This window comes from Pezoporus occidentalis, unplaced genomic scaffold (assembly GCF_034315485.1).
Source record: "Pezoporus occidentalis ecotype Australia unplaced genomic scaffold, CSIRO_AGI_Poc_V1 ctg24, whole genome shotgun sequence".
Lineage (NCBI taxonomy): Eukaryota > Metazoa > Chordata > Aves > Psittaciformes > Psittacidae > Pezoporus > Pezoporus occidentalis.
The window spans coordinates 3420526-3446797 of NW_026914285.1; the positions used below are offsets into that span (position 1 = coordinate 3420526).

The 26272-nt window shown below is 39.4% G+C and overlaps 1 long non-coding RNA gene and 1 pseudogene across 1 annotated transcript; both read left to right on the forward strand.

The window, feature by feature from the left end:
• Positions 1 to 1414: 1414 nt before the first annotated feature.
• LOC134165503 (U1 spliceosomal RNA) lies at positions 1415 to 1544 on the forward strand (annotated as a pseudogene).
• Positions 1545 to 10578: 9034 nt separating this feature from the next.
• LOC134165487 (uncharacterized) lies at positions 10579 to 13784 on the forward strand. The gene is made up of 3 exons (XR_009965557.1): positions 10579 to 10868; positions 11838 to 11959; positions 12280 to 13784. It is a non-coding gene; the product is annotated as an uncharacterized LOC134165487 (long non-coding RNA).
• The last annotated feature ends 12488 nt before the right edge of the window (positions 13785 to 26272 follow it).

A 26272-nucleotide genomic window follows, 5' to 3' on the forward strand; every position in this document is an offset into this window, starting at 1 on the left:
GCACCACCTACCAAGAAGGAGAAAAATGACTGCTACTGCTGAACCCAGGACACCACATTACTTCTTAGTATGCAGTACACTGGCTGTTCCCTTTGAGCTAATGGCAAAATCAAAGCTAGTGCCTTGCCCATGAACCTAACTACTTTAGAGGAATGGGGATCAGAGGTGCTCCTATGCGCCTCTTTCAGAGTGTGGTGGCTATATAGATAAAGGCAGTGAGCTCAAATAATATATTTAATTTCAACTCTGTGTAAAATTAGATGTTTATTAGATCAAAATGGGTGGTCTCAGCAATGTAGGCCGTTGTTCAAATGCTTGCTTGGACCAGGAGACCTAAATTCAATGTCCTTTGGTAAAACATGGCCCCCTCATCTCCCCAGTATAGATCAGATATTTGAGGCTGAACCCTTCTTCATCTGCTAAAAGTTCCACTCTTCATCTCAGAAACCCACTTAATAGTAGTTTAGCTGAATAGATAATTTCTTGGAAGGATTTCACTTAGGTAAATTGACATTTTCAGTACCTATTGAGCATCCCAGACTAATCCAAAGTATATTAAAAGCAGATCACTTTCAGAAATTAGTTAAGGATTTGTGTCAAAAATTTTTTTGCTTAGAGCTTGAATCTTCTCAGTAGAATTCTCTATATTCACAATATAATAGGTTACCATAAACCTCATTTCCTTACTTATGGGGCATTATTGAACTAATTTGATTTTATTAACTTCAGCATCTTAAAAATTCATCATTTCTGTTAATGAAAGCTGACGTCTACCATTTTAACACAGAAGAAGTCCATAGGGATAGTTAGCTAAATTTTTATCAGTGTTTTCAGAAAATGTTTAAAATCTTAATTCTAGTTTCACAGATGCTAAATATTTTAGGGATGCTATATTTCCTGACTGTGGAGAATGCAGATGTTTGTAGTTATCACTCTGCAACTTCACTTAACTTTTTTAATGTTTCCCCAGATCTTGTCTATATCTTCCTATCCACTTTCTTTTGTAAAGAATGCTTTCAACAATGCTTTTTATTTGTATCATTTAATACTACTTGAACCTTTTCTAATGTTCACTTGTGAAATTGTTTTAGTTTTACGGAAAAAATGAACAAACAATTGGAAACATTGGGGCAATTACTCTGAAGTATTTTCCCTAGACTGCCAGTGTGATAGGACTATTTTATGGATTTAGTCTCCTAATTTCGTGTCCATGTTCCCTTGTAAAATTGCTGTGGCCTCCAATCAGTAGTACAACAAATTGTCCATGACAGATAGAACAGTGAGTAACTTAAAATACCCTTGGTAAGCAAAGTAAAATTATAGGCTCCACAGCATTGTGTCAAATCCCCCTTCCTTTAAAGGGGATGAGGGAGCATATTTTGAAGGGGTTTACTTCGACTTTGAGTTACTTACTATACTTACCTGGCAAGGGATACACCATCATCAGGCAGGTGGTTTTCCCAGGGCGAGGCTCATCCCTTGCACTGTGGGTGTGCTGACCCCTGCGATTTCCCCAAATGTGGGAAACGCTGACTTCAACAGACAATGCAGCTACTCCAAGTACAGCAGCTACATCAACCCCAGTGACAAATATAGCAGCTACTCAAACTCCGACAGCAACAGGCAGTGCAGCTGCTCGTGCTACTCAATCCCCAAGCACTGAGGCTGCACCAACCGCAACAACAGATACTGCAGCCACTCCAACCACAGTGATAATCACTGCAGCTAAACCAAAGGACCAACTCATGCTAATACTGGTTGTCCCTGTACGCAAGGGGCAAAGAAAACAAGAGGCATAATGAGCAACCTACACAGTGAAGACAGATGAAGAACCAATGCACTTACTACATGGGACAGCATCTAAACAAGAGTTATTATTATGTGGATCAGAGGAAGAGGAAGAAGAGGTGACTTCTTCACCCCAGACCTCAACCAAGACTCCCTAATTCCCATCCATAGTCTGATCCGTAGACTGCAGAGCCAAGGAGTGATCAGCAGGACCCACTCACCCTTTCATAGCCCCATATGGCCAGGGTGAAAGTCTTAACAGAGAGTGCAGACTAACAATGGACTATTGTGGCCTGAATAAAGTCACACCACCATTGAGTGCTCCCGTACCAGACATGCTAGAACTTCAGTATGAACTGGAGTCAAAGGCAGCCAAGTGGTATGCCACGATTGATATTGCCAATGCATTTTTCTCAATTCCTTTGGCAGCAGTGTGCAGGCCACAGTTTGCTTTTACTTGGAGGGGTGTCCAGTACACTTAGAACTGACTGCATCAGGGGTGGAAACACAGCCCTACCGTCTGCCGTGGACTGATCCAGACTGCACTGGAAAAGAGGCAAGCTTCAGAACACCTACAATACATTGATGACATTATCATGTGAGGTGATACCGCAGAAGTTTTTGAGAAAGGGAGGAAAATAATCCAAATCCTGCTGAAAGCTGGTTTTGCCATAAAACAGAGTAAGGTCAAGGGACCTGCACAGGATATTCAGTTTTTGGGAATAAAACAGCAAGATGGATGTCGTCAGATCCCCACAGATGTGATCAACAAGATAACAGCAATGTTTCCACCAACTAATAAGAAAGAAACACAAGCTGTCTTGGGTGCTGTGGGGTTCTGGAGAATGCACATCCCAAATTACAGTTTGATTGCAACCCTTCTCTATCGTGTGACACGGATTTCTTTGGGGTTTTAAATTTTAAATGGGCCCTGAGCAACAGCAAGACTTTGAGCAAATTAAACACGAGATAGTTCATTCAGTGGCCCTTGGACCAGCTTGGACTGGGCCAGGTGCAAAAAAATGTACTGTACACTGCAGCTGGGGAGAACGGTCCTACCTGGAGCCTCTGGCAGAAAGCTCCAGGGGAGACTTGAGGTTGATCCCTCGGCTTTCGGAGTCAGGGATACAGAGAATCTGAGGTCAGCTATACCTCAACTGAGAAATAAATACCAGCAGCCTATGAAGGGGTTCGAGCTGCTTCGGAAGCGATTGGCACTGAAGAACAGCTCCTCCTGGGCTGTATGTTCAGAGGCAGGGTCTCCTGTACACACCATGCAACCGATGATACATGGAGTAAGTGGGCTGCACTAATTACACAATGAGCTCAAATAGGAAATCCCAGTCTCCCAGGAATTCTAGAAGTCATCATGGACTGGCCAGAGGGCAAAGATTTTGGAATGTCACCAGAGGAGGAGGTGATGCGTGCTGAAGAGGCCCCACCATATAATAAACTGTCAGAAAGTGAAAAACAGTATGTCCTGTTTACTGATGGGTCCTGCCTTATTGTGGGAAAGCATCGGAGATGGAAGGCAGCTGTATGGAATTCTCAACAACAAGCTGCAGAAACTGCTGAAGGAGAGGGTGAATCGAGTCAGTTTGCTGAGGTGAAAGCCATCCAGCTGGCCCTGGACATTGCTGAAGAAGAAAAGTGGCCAGTACTTTATACTGATTCATGGATGGTGGCAAATGCCCTGAGGGGGTGGTTGCAGCAACGGAAGCAGAGCAACTGGCGACGCAGAGGTAAAACCATGTGAGCTGCTGCACTGTGGCAAGATATCGCTGCCTGAGTGCAGAACCTGGTGGTGAAGGTACATCATGTAGATGCCCATGTACCCAAGAGTCAGGCTACTGAGGAACACCAGAACAACCAACAAGTGGGTAAAGCTGCTGAGATTGAAGTGGCTCAGATGGACTTAGATTGGCAACATGAAGGTGAATTATTTTTGGCCCGGTGGGCCCATGACACTTCAGGCCATCAGGGCAGAGATGCAACATATAGATGGCCCCATGATCGAGGGGTGGACTTAGCAATGGACACTATTGCCCAGGTTATTCATGAGTGTGAAACGTGCTGTAATTAAACAAGCTAAACAGTTGGTATGGAGGACGAGGCTGAAGTACAAATATGAGGAGACCTGGCAGATTGATTATATCACACTCCCACCAACCTGCCAAGGCAAGCGCCATGTGCTTACCATGGTGGAAGCAACCACCGGATGGCTGGAAACATACTCTGTGCCCCATGCCACTGCCAGAAACACTATCTTGGGCCCTGAGAAGCAAATCTTGTGGTGACACTGCACCCCAGAGAGAATTGAGTCAGACAATGGGACTCATTTCCGGAATAACCTTATAGATATTTGGGCCAAAGAGCATGGCATTGAGTGGGTATATCACATCCCCTACCATGCACCAGCCTCTGGGAAAATCGAACGGTACAATGGGCTGTTAAAAACTACACTGAGAGCAATGGGTGGGGGAACTTTCAAGCATTGGGATACACATTTACCAAAAGCCACCTGGTTGGTCAACACCAGAGGAACTGCCAACAGGGCTGGCCCAGCCCAGTCAGAACTTTTACATATTGTAGATGGGGACAAAGTTCCCGTGGTGCATATAAAGAATTTGCTGGGGAAGACAGTCTGGGTTATTCCTACTTCAGGTAAAGGCAAACCCACTCGTGGGATTGCTTTTGCTCAGGAACCCAGATGTACTTGGTGGGTAATGTGGGAAGATGGGGAAGCCCGGTGTATACTTCAAGGGGACTTGATTTTAGGGGAAAACAGCCAATGAACTCAATTATATGCTGTTGTCTGCCATGTAATACTTTTACAGGCCACCAGTTAGATGTCTTCAGGTCACCAGCAGCTGGCCCTGACTTCCCTCCAACCATCATCCCAACAAGGAATGAACTTCGAAGAAACCAGATGAGCTCAGCAGTGACCCGGCGAGTTTTGTGGTGTCATCAGCAGGCAACAATCTAACAGTGCACACCATCTCCCCTGCTCTGAAAGGCTGTTACAAAATAAGGAGCCTGACATCATGGACTGGATGAACTCAGCAGCTTTATAGGGATTGGTCCATGCACTAAAGAGTGATATCTCTCTCTTTGTGTGTGTGTGTGTGTGTGTATATGTATATATATATATATATATATATATATATATATATATATATATGACATCTCAACCCTTCGTGCCTCACGTTGGGCACCACACAGAACTGTCATTGTTTTAGCCCAGCCAGTAATTCAGAACTACACTGTCACTAGCTCACTCCCCACCTTTTTTCCTCCCCCTGCTCCCAGAGGGATGCGGAGGAGAATGGAAAGAATGTAACTCCCACGCGTTGAGATGATAAGAATAGTCCAGTAACTAAGGTATAACACAAACCAGTACTGCTACCACCAGTAACAATAATGATAAGGGAAATAACAAGGGAAGAGAATACAACGGCTCACCACCTGCTGACCGATATCCAGTCTGACCGAGCAGTGATCTAACCCTTCCGGGTAACTGCCCCAGTTTATACACTGGGCATGACGTGCTGTGGTATGGAATACCCCTTTGGTTAGTTTGGGTCAGGTGTCCTGTCTCTGCTTCCTCCTGGCTTCCCCTCCTCCCTAGCAGAGCATGGGACTCAGAAAGTCCTTGGTCAGGCTAAACATTACTTGGCAACAACTAAAAACATCAATGTTATCAGCATTGTTCTCAGGCTGAAAGTCAAAACCAGCAGTTCTTGCACACAACAGTGTGCCAGCTACTAAGAAGGAGAAAAATGACTGCTACTGCTGAACTCAGGGCAAAATGGAAACAGCTGTACTTTTCTTAGGGCCTTTGCAGGAGTCTTTGTCATCCCTGATCACATGCCTCTTGTCACAGCTTACTCCAACCCTTCCTGTTCTATTGGTTCAAAACCATTTGAGAAAAGGGAGTGGTACTGTGTGAAGATCCTGCCAGGCTTAGGCAGCAGAAATGCCCAGACCAGGTGCAGAAGACAGAAGTGAGAAATGTGCACTGTATTTTTAAAATTATTTTTTTCTAAAATTCATTTATATGCAAATCTGTTTGTTTGAGTGAAACCCAGTGCTGACATCAAGGCAGATAACAGGACCAAGTCCCCAGTTTTTCCTGGGTGGCAGAGCAGCTTTAAGTGCCTGTCAAAGCATTCAGTCAAGTTAAGGTTGCTCTGCCCCTCTTCCTGTCCTGGTGTCTTGCCTGTCTTCCACTCTGGTGGAAATGCTGTTTTTCTTTTGTATCTGGAATAACTTTGTCTTAATTCAAGTTTTGATAGGACTTTAGGACCTCTTAACACCATGTGTTTGTGTGCCTTTTTCTGAACTAATTCATAGTTAAGCATCTTAAGGTGTGGGTGATGTTCAACAATGAATTCATTACAAGAAAAGGAAGAAAAAATTGCTAAATCAAAAAGAAAAACAACTATTAGAAGGTCTGGAGTAATTTGCTGTAGGACAAAAGTGTGGCAATTCACAGGCTGTGGGGAGTGAAGGCAATAAGATTTGCATGAAGAACAGGTTGGGAATGAGCTCTGATGCTTTGACAAGGCTTGGGGTGATGATCTGGGGCATTGAAGGCCAGAGGATGTGGGGGGTTGTGAGAGGGTTTGGAATATTGTGATTGGACTAATTACCTGGAGAGTTTTACAGGGGCCAAGGGGATTGAAAGTTGTATGTATGTGCAGGTTGGGAAAGTACCGAACAAGAGGGTAAAAAGGGCTTGGAGGTAATAATCGAAGATTTGATTCTTTGCATCAACTTGAGTTGGTGTTGTGAAATGCCGCAACAAGCAATGATTTGGAGCTGTTTCTAGGTGAAATGTTACTGAAGGATTTGTTTATATGATAATTAAGGATCTTAATGAAGATGAATTGGGGGTAAATAAAGTACTAAACACCTAGAAAATAGGTGTTTATAGCTATTTTGCTATAGTTATTTTCAGTCTCTACAAAGGAATGAAGCACTCAGCTTTTTCCTAACAAAGGGTTCTGACTCCTCTTTTAGGCCATTTCAAAACTCTTTTCCATGTTCCAAGTGTTGCAGACCCACCAAAATAGTCTTTTTGTGACCATCTGCATGACTACAATTTTTTTTTGTGTGTGTGTGTGCAATGCTCTCTAGCATATTTCTTAATCCGGTCCTCTATGGGCTGTCTCATGAGAGGATGTCAACAGCAAAAGTTAATTATTTTTTGATCCCCATTTTAGTTACATCTGTAATAGTGTGAATTGTTATTAGTGAGTATAGTAAGGCCGGGGCAATGATTTGGGAGGTTATCACTTTAAAATCAGTGTTTCACACCCAAATGATGCTATTAAATTCCCCTTGTGCTTTTTGTGGATGTAAGATAAAAAGTGTGGTTTCCACAGCTTCACAGCATACTTCTACAGGAATTATTACATTGTAATAATATATGAGGGAGAAAGTGATGTTAAAAACTAGAAAGTATATTAAAGAGGAATCTCGCATTAAACCTTTACAAAGTAGTATACAGACTTGAAACTATAGCTTGGCTTACACATCTGTAATATACCGGGATAGTTATTCAATTATTAAGGAAAAATATGTAACTTTTGTCCTATAGTCACAAGCCACTTAAATAGGCCTAATTGCTGATCTAGATGCTGTTATAATGTAGTAAAAGTACAAGCAAACAGCACAGATCCCATTCCTCCTTCCTTCACACCTGTGAGAAGAACGGTGACTATTTTATTAGTTTGTTTGGTGTCAGATTGGTTCTCATCAGTTGGATTTGTCAGTCTGGCTCAGGTGGAGGGTGTGATTAATGTGAAGGTGACTGGATGAATTAATAAAATGAACTAAAATTTGTATATCTGCATGAAACAAGCTCCGTGCTTCTTTGTTTTACCATGCTTTCAAAACAACTTTTTCTTCCTAGCCAGAGATACTTTGAAGCTGTCAGTGATGCAGTCACCTTCGTTGCCTCAGTCACCAGTGTTTTGCACCTTCAAGGTTTATTCTCCTTATTACACGCTACCATGGGACATCTGGAAACCACAGACATATTCATACTTCCTAGGAAATTACCATAATTTTCCACATTCCTCATCTATTTGTCTATAAGCATCTCTTAGCAAATAAATAAATTGAATTCTCTGTCTCCTAGTGTAATGTCTGTTAAAAAAAGTGTGTTTGCAAATGCCATTTTCCATCTCCTTTTGTAAACTTACGTCCTGACATTAAAAAGAAGCCTTCTAGAAACTTCTGCTTTTCACTGTCTCAAAACAGACTTTTAAATAGGCACTTTTTTTTTGTTTGTTTTATAAATTAATATTATGATTTAGAGAATAAACCAAAATGTTTTTTTGGTTATGGTGGTATTATATGAAAATTTACATGAATGTTGGATATTCTCCAGGTTTAAATGATAATTTGAGCATTTTTGTCTGAAATCCTCTTCAAGAGAAGTTTGCTGGATTTTTTTATTTATTTATTAATCTTTGCCAATTGGGATATTAATCTTGATGTCTGCTTTGGCCCAACACACAATTTTTTGGAACAGAAATTGGAGAAATATTACTTGTGGAATTGAATAACATCGTCCTAAACCATTTGCATTTTCCAATTTGAGAATTTTAGCTCTTCAGGGAAAAGTTTTATTCAGGTAGTAAAGAAAAGACACGAGAGTAATTTTCCAGAGGAGCAAACAGCACAGACTTACATTGATAGCTTCAGCTCCTGATCCTTGGGGATAAAGGAGAGGGCTGCATCTAGCAGCAGAATAATCTCTCCATTTCCACCTGATTTACAAGTTAAGACTTTGTTATCCACAGTCCTTTTGATGTGGAATTTTCTGTGGAAGTGTTCCTGTAAAAGCTAGTAAAGGGACATTTCCTAATAAATATTTGAATTATAATCATTATTTTCAGATAGTCTGCAAAAACAAATTTATCTCTCTTGAATCTATGCTAATTTGTTGGACTAAATTACATGGATTGAAAGATAAACCATTACACAAAATTGTTTCCAATAGCATGTTTGTCTACTGGAGTGTTTGATTGTCTTATGAAGACTGTGCTGAATACACTATGCTTTTTATCTTCCAGCCACCTCCACATATGTACAGAAACTTTTTATATAACAATTATGTCTTTTTGCTGCAAATAAGTCCCTTCTAAATATTAAAATGCAGATAGAATTTCATAAGCTTGTCTCAAACCTGCATAGATTAATTTATTTCAAAAAGGATTAGATTTTCACACATGGTTTAGAGTAAGATATTCTAATGGACCAAATAGGTCATGTATTAATAATTACAAGGAAAAAAATATTACTTGATTAATCCTATTTGAAGTAAATTCCAGTAGGTATTAATTACCCAACATTTATGTTGTTAGAAATCATCCTTGCTTTTAAATATGTGCAGTCACAATGTGAAGTGGGATGTTATTGAGAGAAATCTGTATACCTTTATGTCTAGATCATATGAAACATCTTAGTTGGAAAACATTCTTATGTGGATAAAGAGTGGACAGCTGACTTAAGGTGAGAGATAAATATGCTTTAAATATGAGATTCCTTTTAAGGGTGACATCTTTCTTCAAAGAAGTGTTCAGAAGCTGTGCTCATTTATACACATGGCATCGGCAGACAAGATAAGTAAATTGGTGTTCTTCTGAAGGTCTTCAGTGGGTTCCCACTGGGTTACTTTGTAAATTAATTAAATGTCTGTAGGCATTAATGTGAAGCTTCTTCAGTAATCTTTCTTCTGTTCATCTGAGGCAGTGAGATGTTCATCATAGGCAAATATCTTCAGATAGGCTTTCAAAAAAAAAAAGCCATCTTTAGATACTATCCTGACAGCATTTAATAGAATTTATGTCTTCAGATTTTGAGTATTCTACAGAATTAATATCTGCTCTGAACGTATCTGTGTTTTTCTATTAATGTTTGGTTTTTGGCATATGGGCCTTTGTGGCTTGCTTTGGCTGTTGGACTTCAATGTAAAATATTTGGATTTGACTGTGGTCGTTGCCTTTATGCAACATTTGACATTACTAACAGAAGAGTTCCTATTTCAGCAAATAGGAAAGGGACTGAAAAGAAAGATGCAAAAATTGTCAGTAAGGAAGACATAAAGGAGTGCTCTTAGGAAAAAAAAATAAAAATAATTGAGAATTTTTCAATTCATCACAACAAAAGGGTAATAATTTTCTCTGCTCTTACAGAAAAGTGTGTTTCCTACAGTTAGTGGGGTGTAGGGTCATATAAATAGCTTAAGAAGTAGGCTTTGAATGTAATCTTTGTTACACAGTGATTTTAAGGTAGTAATGCTAAGTGAATTCTATTCCATTAATTTTTTGGAGGCCACTGTAAAGAACTCTGCTAGACATAAGATGAATGTTATTGTTCCTGGCAATGAATAATTACGCTGAACCATTTCATATTCATTTAATTTAAATTCTAAAAAGGACTTGTATATTAACTTCATACAACTAGAGGTCTAAAAATGAGTAGAAAGTCTGAAAGACTTTTTAAGGCTTTCATTCAAAGTAGTTCACATTCAAAATTTACACATACATATATATGTTCTGCCTCCATCTTTATGTAAAAACCTACTCTGTTTAGTATTTTCACTGAATATTGAAATAAATTAAAGTTTGCAGCATTTTTCACTGTTGCCTTAGAATCTGTTAACATGTTTCCCAGTTCTGTCCAATTATATATCTTTAGAAAAATATTTTCAAATATATTTTCATTTGAAAATAAAAGCAATTCAAACCGTTAGTGTCAAGGAATAAAAATATCAGCCTATATTTTCTCTAGCTCTGCTGCAAACTTATGCACCAGAACCATCTGCACTGATGAATTTAACCTACACCTGCTATCATCTATCTCATTATATGTTAAATGTTTTCAAGCAATTCAAGAATCACAGAATTATGATTCTTTTTAAAAACAGTTTATCTTCTCTTTTTCCAAAATAATAGATGCCTCTGATTAAAGTTTAATACAGGAAGGAGAAATAAAAATCAGTCTTGCAAACATGTAAGAAACTGCAAAAATATATATTGGTCAGTAATATCCGCTTTTGGATTAAAGTAAGTGATTTATATTCCCTCTAATTTGGGGGTTTTGGTTGGGTTTTTGGGGTTTGGGTGTTTTGTTTTTTGTTTTGTTTATTTTTGGTTTTGTTTTGGGTTGGGTTGATTTTGTTGCAGTTTTATACTTTTTATTTCCAGAAAGATTAAAAGTGTACTCAGCTCTTATATATTCTGAAAGCAGATTTTTTTTTAAGTAAAGTAGTTTGTCAGGGTGTTACTTTTCACTGAAAATTTTTAGATATCTCCAAACACTGTGAAATTCTTTTATCAGGCCTAAGACTGCAAATGATTAGGTTCCAGGGATTTAAAAGCATCTGAAGTTAACACACACCTTTTTTAGAGCAAATCTTATGCTTCAATTTAAGAAATGGAAATTAAGGTCTTTACAAGTCTGTATTCAAAATAAAATGGAACAGTGAAGGCAGAACACAGGGCACAAGGATGAATACAAATCATTGTGCAAAGGACTGTTGTGGAGGGTGGAAATACAAGAAGATTGAGGTATAATTAAAGGATGGTGTGAGCATTTTGGTAGGAGGATGTTAGAAATAATTTAAATACCATTACAGAATCAGTAGTGGATGCAAAAGCTTTGTTACTGGCTGGGCAGCAGCAGTGAACTCCTGAAGATTTCCAGTTGATGTGGGTGTATAAAAAAATTCAGTTGCATAATACTAACTCAATTATACCTATTGTGAATTTCTATTTGCTACACTGTTGAAAAAAGGACCATGGGGGGAAAGAAAGAGGAAGGAATAAGTGGGGAGTACATTGAAACACTAACAAACCTTAGAATATTGTAAATATTTAATTGTATGAACTGACTAAGATGTAGCCATTGTCTATAAGGTATAATTAACTATATGAAACAGGTTTATTCATTTTTGCACAGACTAGTATCATCAGGAGTGTGAGTTAAGCCAAAATTCTGTTGTCTTTTTGATATATATGTGCTGAGTTTTGCAGGCTACTCGAGGACTTCCCTCAAAGCCTTGCTCACAACTGAATAGATATGTGTGACCCTAGGCATTGCTGGAGTTCATTACTGCCCTTCAGGTGAAATTAGCACAAGGATGCACCTGAACTTGGTATGTTACCAGGAAAGGTTTAAAAGCATCACAGATGTTCTTGTGTCCCCTCATCAGTCAATTCAGTGTTGACATCACCTCTGAAAGCATCTGTTTCTGAAAGCAATTTACTTCTTACTTGTCACCTCTAAGCTGAATTTTTGTAGTGTCCGTGTGGTATGACTCTTGAAACACTGCACAACTGACCATATATTTCAGTACATTTCTAATCTTAATTTCAGAAAAGTTTTCACTGGCTGTTGAAGTGCAAATACCTCAGTTTAGCTATATCCCAGATCTGGAATTCTGGAGGGAAAATTCTTTTGTTTCTGTTTTCACAGGTATTTTTCTGCCAGCAGAAAGCACTAATTCAACTACTTGTCTATGGAGAGAGAAAAGCCTATGTTACCACCTACATGCAATGAAACCTAAGAATTTTTGCTACTTGGCCATTGCCCAGCCATCAGTATCATCTTCATGTCGATCATTTTCACCTGCGAGTCCATTTTTTACAAGAAGAAATTGCTTTTCTGACTATGACTGAAACTCCCCCCTACACATTTTAATGTTTATATGTTGTTCTGGTACTCGTGATTTAAAAACAATGGAAAATGCAAAGTATAGGAAGAGTTGATTTGTTGTACATTCAGAATTTAGCTAAAAAGAAAGAAGGGAACTATGATTTTGATGCAGTGAGATATGTAAGCATGTGTATAACAATAAACACTTGACTATTCCCGTTGATACTTTTAAATTGTAGTTGTGTTCCTTGCCCCACTCCTTTCAGGAGTTTTGAGCATATTTCCAAGTCTCCTTCTTTTATGAGATTTCTTACAGTGCTATATGAATGTCACTTGGAGAAGGAGTAAAGATATTTCAAGAGCTGCTTGTATTTTTCTACTGTAACATTAAGCATATATGATGCTCATAAATACACAATCAACTATCAAGTGCATAGACTCTGGAAATGTCAACTGCTTATACTGATCACTTTAGAAAGAGCTGGAATTTTGGCACTGGTATTAATCACTACAACAATTCTGTTGAGAGGAAGTATTTACCCATATTACACTAGCTAAAGAGCACAGGGAAATCCAGTAGTGCTGTGCAAGGTGATAGAGATAAGGACAAATTCTCTGGGTATTGTTCCTTTTGAAACAGACTCCTTGACTGGTCTCTCACTGGGGTTATTAGTAATATTGGTATTACATTCTGAAAATACGATTGGACCTTTAGCGTCTGTAGTATATGTTTTCAGGTTCTCACCTAGTGCTCCTAGTGCTAGTTATGTCATTACCAGAATTTCTCCTAGTTTTAAATATCCCACGTTATTGTTTGGCATAATGCAAGCACAGCTACAAATAGAGGGTGTTTTTTTGTGGGTGTTTTTCTTTTTTTTCTTCAGAAAGTGTTGTCAACATCTATTTAAATAATAAATGTTTCAGCAAGGCCAACAGGGTTTTCTGTCATCCTTTTTGACATGTGGTACAGCTTTGCTGTAAGCAACATTATTACATGGAAGAATATATTATAGTCTTTTATTCATCCTCCTTTTTCATTGTGATGCTGACAAATACATATCAGCTTTGGAAACATCTTTGGCTTTAATTTCGTAAGCTTTTTCTCAAAAGAAAACTAAGAAGTTAAAAATTCTTAGAAAACATCAATAGAGAAAAAGCTTTAGGCTTTTACAAAAGAAAAATCTTGCGTCAACATTTTTATTAAATCACATAAAATCATGTAACTTGATATTATATCATAAAAGAAGGGTTTAAGATACTTCGTTTTTTTACTATCATTTTAATTGAAAGGTTTAAAGTACTTCATTTTTTTCACTATCATTTTAATTCATTTGATTGCTTTTATATTCCACTGGTATGTTCTTTACTAAAAGTAGGGAAAAAAAAGAATAATGGTATCATATACAGTACAAGAACTACTTTCCAAAACTGATGTGAGCATATGAAAAATGTCTTTATAATCAACCTGGTAAATCTCCCTCCTTTAACACACTGCCAAGAGGAAAGACTGCATTGTATCTGATCCATTTGACTGAAGACTCAAAGTCTGAACAGCAAGAATCATAAGATAAAACTGAGAGTTTTGTTTAATAGGTTACTATAACAGGAATTTATTCTTTCATATGAGGTTTATATGAAGGGTTTTGTTCCCCAGTGATTGAAATTTATAGATGAAATCCAGATAAGTTAATGTCATTTTGATATTGCTCATTTCACTTCGAACAAACTCACATACCAAGAATCTTATTTCAGTAAGTAAGTGTTTATTGGTATGATTTCTTTTATCAGGGCCATCAAGTACATAAGAAACAGAGAAATCTTCTATAACACAAGTTTGAAAACATCAGTGTGGGATAATTCTGTTTATACCTTGATTCAAATTTTCATATCTTCTTTCTGTGTTTGTACAGCTTTTCTACTTGTGGCACAAGGTAGAATTGACCTATTCATATATAATCACTTCCAGTTCAATGAAACTTGGCGACAGTCTTGCACTGAGATTTAAGTGATTTTTTTTCCCTTCTGCATTGCAGTTAATATTAGCTTGTGCATGTAAAAATAGCAGTAATGCCAAAGGGTGCAACATGCCCACTGGTGGGCACTACAGCTAGATTCCTGCCCAGAGCATGGAGGATGCCTGCGCTCATCTTAAGCTCATGAGCCCCAGAGAGCAGCTTGCTTTCCAGCTGTGAGCTGAAATCTCTGCTACTCATCAATTAGATGACCTTATAAAATTAATGAGACATGTTTTTACAACCTTCTCTTAGACAAGGCAATAGCAATCACTGTGTATTATATGACAGTGTTTAAACTATCAGCATAGAAAAAAAGTCATACAAATCCAGTGTAAATACTTCAAGTTTCATAAAATAATTATTTATCTTAAAAAAAGCATTAAATATGCACATTTAGCTGTTGAATGGCAAATTAATAATTTATTCAACATAAAAGACAGGAAGGGATGTATTAACATTTTACACTGAGTTACTTTTTTTTTTTTTGACAAGCTACTATTGAACCACTAGGTGTTTAGTTCTACCATGTGTTTTTTCAAAGCCTTGCAGCTATATGAAGATGTGTAATGATTTTGAATGACATACGTGAATGTGTCTTTGTCTGTATATGGATGTCTTATATAAATAGATTCAAGAGAGAGAGAGACTTTAGTACTATTTGTTTTCAATCATTCACACTGACAGTAGTTGCTGAAAGTTAGTGGGACTGTAAAATAACACATACATTCCCTAAAGAAGCGTATTTCCTGAACTACTACTTTTTTTCTTATCTTAAAATTCCACAATCTTTATGCACATGTACAATCTAGTCACTTGTGAAATATCCAGAGTTTATATTTCTGAGGAAGTTTTGACAAGGCTGAAAAATATCTTTATGTAGTTCCTCAAATAATATTTCACTTTTTGGATCTCAGACAGCTCAGTTCACAATTAAGTAATGAACCCCTAGTATTAGCTATAATATAACATTAAATGTTTGTGAGAAAGTCTGTTAACTAACCATGAACATTAATTTGATAGCAATCCAGAGTTGCCAATATCCAGCATTCAAAACTCAGACATTGGTCCTAAAAAAAATATGGAAAAAAAAGGAAAAAATCAAATCAGAGAAGATTACTTTTTAATGATTAATGGTTCTTAATAGGTAAGTTCCTAGTATCTGCCTTCTGGTTTTCAGCCTTTAGGATAAATATTTTCATTGTTTCTTTGCAACTCAGAGGAATAAAAAATAATGAAATCTGAAAACCTTTTATTACCATGTGAGCTCAGGGAATTGAAGTTGTAAGAAAAATACCAGTTATAATTATTCTTGTGGTAAAGCCACTGGAACAGTGCTTCACATTGCTTAAAGCATCACAGATCTTAAAATATTTTCCCATTTATTTTGTTCCTCAGTTTTAAATATTTTTTAATATTACGTTTGATACCATGTTTCCCTTAAGTAGACATTCACAGAGAACATGCTCTTGTTCATGTTGAGTTCTCTTAATTATATATTCTTAAAATAACCATTAAAAAAAACATCTCCTAAGCAGGTCAAATTTTTCATCAGTTCTCTTTGGATGAGTAGATTTTCAGGTTATTTTAAGATAGAATGACTGGTTGACATCTGCAACACTTAGGAATTTCATCCTTATTCTTTGTACAGAAATAAAATGGCAGCCTTCACCTGCCTGAAGAATAACTGTCTTTTTCTTTTCCTCTTGTCAGACAGAGAATGGAAGGCATGAGGTGATTAGAAACACAAAAAGAGCTCACTGGGACTAGAAATGCTGAATTATTTTTTTAATTACTTGGTATATATATATTGGAGGAGAAAAGAAAAATGTCTCTAGTAGGGAGGACTCAGGAAAGATATATCATTCCTTTGTTCCTTTTTATTCAAGGAAAAAGGACAAGTACTTCTGAGATTGACTCAGAGATGTCAGAAGACCCTTTGCTCTTACAGAATAAACTCTTCTAAAAAAACCAAAAAAAAGGCAGCTTGGGTGTTGTGAATATCATCTTCTTTGACCTAGCTTCATTTTAAGAGACATCAGGAAGCAATGTGATGTTTTTATCCTTTGTGGCCTATCCCTGCATTTTGGAAGTGAATATGTAATCTATACTGTAATTTGTGAAAAACTTGAAAAAAGTTTTCTATTTCTATTTCTTTTGGTTTTCCCTGCTGTCCTGGTTTCAGGTGGGGTAGAGTTAATTTTCTTCCTAGTAGCTGGTGTAGAGCTGTTCTTTGGCTTTAGTCTGAGAACAATGCTGATAACACACCCATGTTTTAGTTGTTGCTAAGTAGCGCTTACTCTGATCAAGGACATTTTAGTCTTTCATGCTCTGCCAGTGAGGAGGAACAACGGAAGCTGGGAGGAAGCAGACAGGACATCTGACCCAAAGTAGCCAAAGGGGTATTCCATACAGCAGCACATCATGTCCAGTATATAAAGTGGAGGGAGTCACCCAGAAGGCCCAGATCGTTGCTCAGGTTGGGCCTGGTATCGGTCGGTGGGTGGCGAGCAATTGTATTGTGCATCACTTGTGTTTATTGTTTTCTTTCCCCTTTTAGTTTTATATTCTCTCCTTTTATTTCCCTTAGCCTTATTATTATGGGTGGTAGTAGGTAGTGGTTTTGTATTGTAACTTAGTTACTGGACTGTTCTTATCTCAACCCATGGGATTCACATTCTTTCAATTCTCCTCCCCATCCCGCCTGGAGCTCAGGTGGAGGGAGGGGAGTGAGTGAATGGATGTGTAGTACTTAGTTACTGGCTGGGTGTAAGTCACAACACCTGCCTGAAGCTTTGAACTTATTTCAATGTTTCTTTCAGGAGAAGAGCATGAACACTATGCAGAGCCTGACTGCCTTGAGATCAAGTAGAGCAGTATTGGAATAATTCAGATTTGGCAGCTGTTCAGCTATTATTTCTGGGAGCAGTTTAAAAGATTTTGAGGTAAGGTGTTGCCAGGGAAAATATAATACACTATATTTTCAGAATCAGAACTTGGACAGTCAAGTGTCTGTAGAAAACAGGAAAGCCAATTCTTTAATATGTAGCTTCTTTACTGATGTAATTTTATGCCCTTTTTGTGTCTGAAGAACTAAAACCCAGGACTTCAAGATCTTTGAAGCAGGAACTACCAATCCATAGCTACCCAGCCTCTGGATGTTACTGGAGTTCTAAATGACAATACGGTAAGGAAGTATTTGAAACAAATCAAGAGCCCCATTAACATTTCTATTTTAGTCCTAAAAGGCAAACTTCCACAGGTTAATAAACTCTGAGAGATTTTTCTGCTAGGGTAATGGGAGAGTGCCTACAGACTTTTCAGTGATACAAGCTATACAAAATTTTTCTAAGCCCAACACAGAAAAAGCTGCAGGCACTTTAGCCATTAATATGAACAACAAGAGTAAGGAATGTAGTTTGTACACCTTATTTGTGTTCATAAAACGTATTGTTTACATATCTATCAAAGCATTGTAAAGTTTTCAGATACTTTAATATACTTAGGTGATACAGGAACACACTGGTCAGTGCAGTTTCAGGCGGATTGACGGGTTCAAAAACCTCAGGCAAAACCAGATTGCATTTAACACCACCAGCTCTCTTCAGAGCAACATTTGCTGCTGAAGTCCAGTTTGTATAGCTAATCAGTTCCATCTTATTACACCACTGCTTTGGTTTATATTCTGAATGGGCTTTATGATCTGAAGCTTGTTGAAGGAAGTCAAATCTCGCATTAAAATCTGCTGCCTTTTAGGTGATAGCAGAGATGGGTTAAAAAAAATATTTCTACATCCTTTAACTCTGGTAACTGTGCAATGATTTTGAAACCTGTGCAGAAGTGACTATATTATAGACAAAAAAAGTTGGAATAACTTTCAGTATGATCAGTAAACTCTCTGAGATTCTACTGATGCTATTTAGACCAAATCTGTGCCATGTGACTACAGAATGGAGTAAATAAGCACTTAGGGATGCAAGCTGAATTAATGACAGCCTGTGTATCCCAGAGTGCGACAAATTATAGTTTGCTGCTGGCAGCAGGAACTACTCAAACAAATATTTCAGCATTATGACAATTTCTTAAGGCTTCTATAGAATTCATGTATAATAGGAGAACTGCCTACAGGGAAGATTATTAGGAAACTTAGAAAAAGATTTTCATTTTGTGATTTAAGCAATGTCTGTAATTATCAACATAGCCTATCATTTACTAAGTGGTTAGTTGTACAAATGAGACCTTTATCTTGTACTGTAATTACAGTATATAGAAACAATATACTTGTTATGGGTGATGACTGCACAGACATGGGTGGTTAAATGTCATTAAATCTGTTTTGAAATATATCTATTTAAAAATAAATATTTTCAGGTTTCCTTTTAGAATTTTTTACTGAATAACCCTTAGAAACAGATACTAAATAAGAAATTTCTGTATAACAGCAATATTAGCATAAAGCAGGTCTTGTTAAGCACAAATTAGAAATCCCACTGCTAAGATTTTAAGCTTAACCATAGATGAACTCTATTTCTATCACTACCTTTTATATCACATTTCTTTCAAAGCCCCTTTGTGCTCATTTTGTTATTATCTATTGCCTTCATATATTCATTCTGTTTGTTTGATTTTGGAGAGGGGTATTTTTTTTGTTTACTCTAATTGCTTATTGTCAGGAAAGCACTACAAATATTGTTCTAATGTGAATGTGGACAATCCTATCCTGAATACCTATCAACTCAATGTTTTGACTTAGTAAAAACACCAGGATTATATTTTAGAACTCAGTAGGAAAGGCCTGGAAATTTGAAATGAAGCTTTGATTTGATTGGGAGTTTGAATTGCCAGAAAATTATGCAAGTAAGCTCCGTCCAAAACAGAGGGTACTTAAATTACAGCCACTCCTGACCTTCGATAGTGCTGCAATATTACTTTAGAGCTTTGATTAAAATTTCCAGTATGGATCTTCCCACGTCAGGCTTTGCAAACAAAAACGACAAACCTACTGCTGCTTTAAAAGATGGTACCATTGATCAGAGAAACATCTTTAATGTACTTGATTATAATTAACTTTTACACAGGTCTGCTCTGTTTATCTGCCTTATACATTTGTCTGTTATGTTACAGATACAATAGCACATTCTGTTTTCGTATAACTATCTTTCATACAGATAGAGGATTTTAATAGGGGACCTCATAGTCTGTCTCCATTTCTTCTTCTCCTTGATGTCCTCTATATGTAGTCTGGAAAACAGGAAGGCAGCTTACAGCCCTCGGTTCCTTTGCCTCCACCAGCTTTACATATGGACCTGTTTATCAGCTGAGCAAGCAGACTGGCTTGCTGCTGGACAGCTGCTGCCAGGGTATTAATATTTAAGGTATTACATGTTGTCTCAGCAGAGCTAAGTGGCCCGAATAAACTGATGAATCCAGTCACTGCTTTTTTTCTTCAAGGAGAGAATTGTGGGTAGGTTTATCATTTCTTAAATGACGATTTTTTATTTGCTTGATCTAGTGTAATATTCAAAATTTGCTGTAGACCGCATCTGATACCCTTCCCCACAGTGATTAATGTGGAAAACTGGATTGTTGGTGCGAGTAAAACAGCTCGATCCAGCTTTCTGTTTCCTGAGTGGTCCGCAAAAGGATATAAAATTCAGAAAGATGGTAAGTGTGGTTTATTAAGTGTAAAGATTAAAAAAAAACAAAACAAAACAACAAAAAGAAACAAACAAACCAGAAAGTTTACCCTGGTTTGTTTGTTGTTTTTTTTTTCCTCCTGAAAAAAAGTGTATCTATTTAAACTTGACTATTCACAGTACTGTTGTGGTTGAACCCTAGCCAGCAACTAAGCACCACCTAGCCACTCGCTCACTCTCCTCACAGCAGAATGGGGGAGAGAATCAGAAGGATAAAAGTGAGAAAACTAATGGGTGGAGATAAAGATAGTTTTATAGGTAAAGTAAAAGCTGTGCACACAAGCAAAGCAAAACAAGGGATTCATTCACCACTTCCCATGGTCAGGCAGGTGTTCAGCCATCTCCAGGAAAGCAGGACTCCATCACATGTAATGGTTACTTGGGAAGACAAACGCCATCACTCTGAATGTTCCCTTCTTCCTCCTTCTTACCCCAGCTTTATATGCTGAGCATGAGGCCATATATAGAATATCCCTTTGGTCAGTGTCCCAGCTTTTCCCCCTTCCAGCTGCTTGTGCACCCCCAGACATTCACTGGTGAGGTTGGGTAAGAAGTAGAAAAGGCCTTGGCTGTGCACAAGCACTGCCCAGCAGCAACTAAAACATCCCTGATTTAGCACCGTTTTCAATACAATTCCAAAACACTGTCCCATAGTAGCCACTATGGGGAAAATTAACTCTATCCCAGCTAAAATCAGCTCAAGTACTTAATTCTGTTACAACTTAGCCAGCCATTCACCAGGAACATCAGATCCAGTGTTTCCTGACAGACTGTGCAGCAAAGGCTCACTCTCTCAGACAGATACCAGCATCTATCTGCAAGTGTACAGATACATGCATTTCTGTGTAAGCATATGTGTGTGTGTACAGACACATAAAAATGTTGAAAGTAGATATATCTGTATAAAGGCAAAAATAACAGTTGGCCATGCAGAGAACAGCTGTTCTCGCCTTTCTTGCTTGTCAGAACGCAATGTTGAGAGATAATTACACAAGGAACACATCAAGAACTTCGTAAACTTTTAGTGTGCATAAATGTCACTTTTATTCAAGTATTACTTGCTTTGAGTTTGGCAGGCATAATCTGTGAAAGAAAATACCACTTGCTTTTCTGTTTGTTTTTTTTTTTTGCAATATTCATACATTTCATAAAAGAACAATCTGGAATAGTTCCACAGTTGCCACAGCAAAACTTGCTATCTACTCGTGCTATTGGGTAGGCTAGTCTACCCAACTTTCATTCCTCTTACCTGACAGTTAACTTTCTCCAGGAAAATTAAGTATTTTCAATATCATGCATATAAATAATGTAAGGGGAATTAAAAATAAAAAAAAAAAAGGTGTATACTGTAGCCAGTAGTTAGATATGCCCTAGAGATACTGAAAAGATTCTTTAAGCCCTGTCTATATTAAAAAATAGTGATTGTGGGAGACAGTAATATATGCCCATGTAGTTCTAGTTTTGCTTGGCTTCTGAATACAATGCATTATACACAAGCTGATAAGCTCCTCTTATCTGGCAGACGGATGAACTGCATGTGCAGCATCTTGTGGATACAGCTGTGGCCTTCTACAGCATATCATATGTGAACTTCTACAGCATATCACAGATATAAGTATCTCTGTAACATACTGTTTTTGTAGCTGGTAATGTGACTACTCTGAAGAACCTCATAAGGTGATCACCATGGGGTGAAGCAGATGGTAATTCACTATTTAATAGGAGGTAGCAATAACAAAATTTTTTAAGGATATGCAGAGGAGTTCAGTGTTAAACCACTGGTAGCAGTGACCAAACCAGGAATATCTCACCCAAGCTCAAGGTTTTTACACAAGTTCTAGCCTAGTTACCTAATATAAGAATACATTTTAGTGGTCTCATATTGAGAGTTTGATTTTTCTTTTTAATTTAACTTTATGAAACATGTTCTTAAGTCAGAATATTTGACAGTCCATTAGGAAAAAATCTCCCATAATTCCAAAGGGTTTATCTGTAGTACAGTAATTTTACAGATGATAAGTTAAAAGTTAGGGGGAAAAGGTTATAACCACATTATATTGTCCAGAGTGATTCAGATATTTAAGGAGCTTGATTTTTTTTCTTATAAATGAGATTTATGAGAGATGGTTATACTTGTAGAATACTTCATGCTGCTACATAGCACAGAAGCATCTGTTCTGTGCTGAAAACTGTCACCTTGAGTCATGGAGGTTTAAGTATGAATGAATTCAGACTTTCTTAATTTGTAGTTGATCAGTGCTATTATTATTGTAATATGAAATTGGTCTGCAGCTGGAGCAAAGATTTGGGATAACAGAGTGTCCTGGGTTCAGCAGTAGCAGTCATTTTTCCCCTTCTTGGTAGCTGGTGTAGTGCAGTGTTTTGACTTTCAGCTCGGGAACAGAGCTGATAACAAGGATGTTTTGGTTTGGCCAAGGACTTTGTGAGCCTCATGCTGTGCCAGGGAGGAGGGGGAGCCAGGAGGAAGCAGAGACAGGACACCTGACCCAAACTGACCAAAGAGGTATTCCATACCACAGCACGTCATGCCCAGGATGTAACTGGGAGTTAGCCGGAAGGGCTGGGGGACTGCAGGGTTGGAGGAGGTATCGGTCTGAGCTTGGTCGGGCTGGGGGGGGTGAGTTATCGGTCGGCTGGTGGTGAGATGATGTATTCTCTTCCCTTGTTATTTCCTTTATCATTATTATCATTGGTGGTAGCAGTAGTGATTTGTGTTATACCTTAGTTACTAAACTGTTCTTATCTCAACCCGTGGGAGTTGCATTCTTTTCGATTCTCCTCTCCGTCCCTCCGAGAGCAGGGGGAGGGCAAGAAAAGGGGGGGAAGTGAGCGAACGAATTACCTGACTGGGTTTAAACCACGACAGTTCTTTTTGGCGCCCAACGTGGGGCACGAAGGGTTGAGATAACGACAGATCTGACTGGATTAATAGTCACTCGTCACAATGCTGATTTATTGGCTCTCAGAGTTGTTTTGCTTGATCTCACAGCTTCAGAATGTTGTAACTTACGTAGAGCCGGTATTTGCTGTGATAGTGTTTATCAAGTATGGGGCCTGGGCTAAGGTTCTTGTCTCACTGTGCTTTATTGCAATGGCTTGTAATACGGGCGGGCTCCAGCAGCAGGGCGGGACGGACGTGGCCGTGGACTTGTACCTGGCCGTCCGGCTGCTCTTCACCGTCCTGGCCCTCACCCTACTCTCCATCTTCGTGAGGCTGCGGGGAGCCGAGGGGGAGCGGCCCCGGGAGCCGGCGGCAGCCGAAGCGGCTCAGGAGAGCGGCCCCGGGGAGCAAGCGGCGGCGGGAGCGGGGCCGGAGGCCGCGAGGGGACGGCTGCCGGTGGAGGAGGCCGGGGCGGTCGAGGAGAGGAAGGAGGCGGCTGCCGAGCAGCGGGAGAAGGCGGCGGAGGAGCCGAGCCCCGCGGAGGAGCCGAGCCCCGCGGAGGAGCCGAGCCCCGCGGCCGAGCCGAGCCCCGCGACGGCCGAGAGCATCCCCGGGCAGCCGCCCGCCGAGCCCCAGGAGGATGCAGGAGACCACGCAGCATTTCCCAGCAAGGCAGAGGAGGAAGAGCTGGACTCAGGAAAAGAGAAGCTGGTGGTGGGAGAGCCGGCAAGCACAGCAGCTGCACCAGCCCCAGTGACAAGTACAGCGGCTACACCAGCCCCAGTGACAAGTACAGCAGCATCAACTGAGAGTTCTGAAGGTTTTGAATGGCCTTTGGGTATCCTTGGGACCTGCCTGCTGATTGTGATGGGGATCAGCATGTTGGCACACACACAGGCTGTGTTCTACCCACAACCATTTTGTCTGATCTCAAAAGTTAAGCAGAGTCAGGTTTGGGTCTTGTCTGGGGTTAGACAAGGATATAGGGGGACCAAGAGATTTTCTCCAAGGCTGGAGGGTCATGAGTGGCAGGGTGTGTGGGACAGTATGGGCAAGTATCTAGTCCACTGGGCCCCTCCAGTGCTTTGGAAGCGTCGGAGATGGAAGGCAGCTGTATGGAGTCCCCAGCAACAAGCTGCAGAAACTGCTGAAGGGGACAGTGAATTATTTTAAGCCTGGTGGGCCCATGGCACTTCAGGCCATCAGAGCAGAGATGCAACACAGAGATGGACTCATGATCGAGGGGTGGACTTGGCAATGGACACTATTGCCCAGGTTATTCACGAGTGTGAACACTGCACACAGTCTCTCCTGCTCTGGAAGACTGTTACAAGAGATGGAGCCTGACATGGACCAGATGGACGCAGCAGCTTTATAGGGACTGGTCCATGCACTAAGTTAAGAGTGCACCGAGATAAGAGTGATGGTATATTGAAAATGTGGGATCTGAGCATGACGTGAATGGTATGGAATAAGGGGTGGATAATGTCGTGGGTTCAGCAGTAGCAGTCATTTTTCCCCTTCTTGGTAGCTGGTGCAGTGCAGTGTTTTGACTTTCAGCTCGGGAACAGAGCTGATAACAAGGATGTTTTGGTTTGGCCAAGGACTTTGTGAGCCTCATGCTGTGCCAGGGAGGAGGGGGAGCCAGGAGGAAGCAGAGACAGGACACCTGACCCAAACTGACCAAAGAGGTATTCCATACCACAGCACGTCATGCCCAGGATGTAACTGGGAGTCAGCCGGAAGGGCTGGGAGACTGCAGGGTTGGAGGAGGTATCGGTCTGAGCTTGGTCGGGCTGGGGGGGGTGAGTTATCGGTCGGCTGGTGGTGAGATGATGTATTCTCTTCCCTTGTTATTTCCTTTATCATTATTATCATTGGTGGTAGCAGTAGTGATTTGTGTTATACCTTAGTTACTAAACTGTTCTTATCTCAACCCGTGGGAGTTGCATTCTTTTCGATTCTCCTCTCCGTCCCTCCGAGAGCAGGGGGAGGGCAAGAAAGGGGGGGAAGTGAGCGAACGAATTACCTGACTGGGTTTAAACCACGACACAGAGAACAATCTCTACTGTTATGCTGAACCTGTATTTCTCAAACAGCACTATGTTTGTGTTTGTGAGTAGCTAAAAAATGGGTAAAGAAAATGAAAACTCAGTTCTATGCTTGTTACCTAATGCAGTTTGCCATGATATGGAGACTCAACTTTGAAATGATATCCATTTTATAGGAAACTTGTCAGAAGATGCAGGTACTCTAGATATTTTTTAGACTTTCAATTAATGAAGAGAAAGAGATTTAAAGAATTAATTTATCTGTTATGCTTTGTCGTATTTCTCTTACTTTTATTGGTTAAACCTTCTGTGAGCTTAATTTGTTATTTTTCCAAGAATCTTTCTGTAGCTATTCAGACGTAATTGTGAATCCAGCCGTTTCTTTCCTTTTAATAAGTTACTCATCAGATACTTCGCTACTCTCTGATTTGACCATGTTACTCACTTTGGTTGCAGGGGCAAGAGTGGGAGAACAAGATGGAAAGAACAAACTCAGGGCCTTCCTCAAAAGTCAAGTGATGCCCAGCATTGTGTGTGCTGCCCTACTCCTCAGTCTGTGGTAAAGGCAGGAGTCCCTGCAGCTCCTATTCTGCCTTCATAGTGACCCTCAGTTGGACCCTAGAAAGCAATGCAAGTAGATAACTGGCATGTTGTGATCCTTTTCCAGAATTTTTTCTCAGTCTCAGGCAATAAGCAGGTCAGAAAAATTCTACACTCAAGTGGAAAAGGAGGATTATTACAGGCTTGTAGCATATTTCTCAGTGGTGCAAATGGTTTGTCTTATTTAGGCTGTTCTGCAAAAAAAGTAGTTATTCACTGAGGTGTGGACAAGGATTGCTTCCACGAGATATCTCCAAGACCACATCTACACAAGCTATTTTGCTGAGGTTTTGGTTTTGAATTACTGAGTATTGAAATATTGTAAAGTTGCAATAAAAGAGGACTGAGAAATCAGAATGGGCTCTTTTGCAAGAGGGTGGTCTGTGTAAACTGTAGATTTCAGTCTTCTCAAACATATGACAGAGCTGAAACTTGGATCTCCCATGCACTTGGTAAAATGGTCCAGTTTATGTGGCATTACAGAAAAAGGGATGGAGAGTTGAGGACGCCAGTGGAATATCCTTGTTGTTTTCATAAACCAGCCTTTAATTT